Source organism: Myotis davidii, unplaced genomic scaffold (assembly GCF_000327345.1).
Source record: "Myotis davidii unplaced genomic scaffold, ASM32734v1 scaffold1497, whole genome shotgun sequence".
Taxonomy (NCBI): domain Eukaryota; kingdom Metazoa; phylum Chordata; class Mammalia; order Chiroptera; family Vespertilionidae; genus Myotis; species Myotis davidii.
In genome coordinates, this window is record NW_006290147.1 from 924,927 (window position 1) to 927,446 (window position 2,520).

The 2,520-nt window shown below is 42.6% G+C and overlaps 1 pseudogene; it reads right to left on the bottom strand.

Moving 5' to 3' along the window:
• Window positions 1-657: 657 nt before the first annotated feature.
• On the bottom strand, window positions 658-2,494 carry LOC102765970 (annotated as a pseudogene).
• Window positions 2,495-2,520: the final 26 nt, after the last annotated feature.

Below are 2,520 nucleotides of genomic sequence, written 5' to 3' on the forward strand. Positions count from 1 at the left end.
TATATATGAGAAGAAAAGTTTAATAAACTACATTTATCAGTTAATAGAAGAGCTGAATTCTCATTTGTCTATTATAAAGTCATTTAAAATGGCTAGAGATCCATTTGTATTGTTTGAAGAAGTCAGTTTGTTTAATAACTAGGTTTCCCCCATTTTTTTTTGCAAATATCAGAGTAATGGAATGAAGTTATTGTTGAAATTTCCAATTCATCTGAAGTCTTAATATAAAATTGTAAATGTTATTAAAAATACGCTCTTAATATAAAAATACCTAAAAGTAAAAGGACAAAGTCATGTATTTTCTTTAGTTCTGAAATAGTCATATTCATAGAATAAAAATATATAAGTAAATTTTATCACCTATGATATATAGTTTGTGTGTGTGTGTCATATTCAGTTTTAAGTTCTTTTTAAGATAAGCTTTTATAATGCAAAGTTAATTAAAATTATATTATCAAGTAGCAGGGAATGTTTAAAACATGACTTCCAGTTTAAAATGGAATGCGTTCTAATGCACTTTTCTTTTTTGTTATCAATATTAAATTTTTAATATCAAATACAGTTTTGTACATTACTAATTTATATAATTATAAAAAAAACTCCAAAAGCTCCATAAAATCAGTAAGGTAAAAGCCCTTACTGAATATTATATAAACTTCAGATGTTACCAGGCTTGATTTCAGGAAAAGTCCTTGGTTTTTGCAGAAACCGAGCGACAATGGGCAGCTGGTGGAGACAGTCAGCAGGGATGCTCTGAGGGTCATTCTTGCGCATTTCCACAAAGTCATCTTCAACTGCCTTGGTTATTTCACCAGATATGCTATAATCCAGGAACCTCAAAAGGGTCAGGTAAATGCGGAACTTGTTTAGCACAGAAGGCAGCACGGCTGAGAGAAGGCTGTTCATGTACTCCTCCATGTTTGGGGGAATTAGCTGTGGCGGTAAGTGGATCTGGCAATCTGCGGGTAGGAGTGATCGCCCTTCCGAAGTAATCAAAACATTAATATTGCGGGGGAATTCCATTTGGTGGTAACTGAAATCATAATCCACCTGCTGCCAAGTTATTAGGTTGCTCAGGGCCGTCACATTATGAACACCTGGGTGTCAGGCTGGCCTTGCTCCAGGAGAGTTTCATCGATTACAAGGGAAGTGTTGCTGGGAAGCTGGAGGAGCCCACTGACCGAGCGATTGGCTGTCCAGTCTTTGTGGGGAATGAATTTCAAATGGTTCATGTTCTCTATAGTCATCTGCAGACGAAAAGATGTTGGAACAAGATGTTGAATAATTCGATACAAGTGTTCTGTGAAGGTACTATTCCGTGGGCAACCACTCAAGTTAACCGTAAATTTTCCTAGTGGAAGCATGTCTCTTCTTGTATATACCGTAGAGAGGAGATGTAATATAAGGTATTCAGCAGCCAAACTATCTCCCCAAAGGGCATGTGTGAGGAACCCAAGCAATTCTGCTCTGACTGGAGACAATTCGGACATGAAGCTCTAAACAAAGGTTTTGCTCTCCTCTTTGTTAAGGGAGGCCGGCAACAGTGGGTTGATGTGTTGCAACTTCTGGGCTAAAACCACAGGAATTCTTGGCACTAGCGAAGCAGGAGGACTGTGCACTCTCTGTTCTTCGGCTGTGTCTGTGCATTCCATCGGCTCCAGGAGAGACGCGGCGTCCTTTTCATCATTGTTCAGTGTACTTAGCACAGGATCCACGGAGAGGATGCCATACGACTCACCAACATCATTTAGTCTGAAACAGTCCCCATCTTCATAGACCTTCACCAGGCATGCAGGGCCCTCCTCTCCCGGCAGTGGGAAGTTCAGGTCGAAAGGAGAAGAGAGGTTCAGGGAGCCCAGCTGTGGTCCAGTAGAAGCTTCAGTTTCTGGATGTTTTGGCTCGCCACACCCCTGAAGACCGCCAACACTCCCTGTTAGTTTGGCACCCGCATGCCGCTCTTTCTGTTTATTAGGCGGTAGGTCCATGTCTTCATCATCTTCATAACCCCTCTTGTGAGGACTGGAAGTGTGAGATGTCGAAGGACTGACTCGAGCTTGGTTTGCATTAATATAGGCTTCTTTTACCCGCACAGATGCCCCAGGCACTGGGACACAACAGAAATTCTGTCTTTCCAAAGCGGTAGTTCATGGAGAGTTTAAATCAACTTCTTGTTGAGGCCCACATTCTGCTATAGCTCTATATTTTCCAAAGTGAAGGAAGGACACGTGCTTTTGTGTTTCGGTCCACCGTTTCATAAACTCCCGGGTAAAACCCAGGGTCAAACAGGTCCTGAATCATGCGGCGAAACTGTTAGGCTTCAAATAATGAAGAGGAACCTCATTCAATGATGGTACCCATTTAGGAGCATTACTTTCTTCTCCCGGTCAGGATTAACTCCATTTTGGGCGAAGAAGCCCTGCACGATCCCAAGCGGGTGGCTGAGCCAGTCCTCCCCACAGGGCATCTCAACGAGCGGCGCCTCCTCGGGGGCTCGGCCTCCCACGCAGGGCGACACGCGTG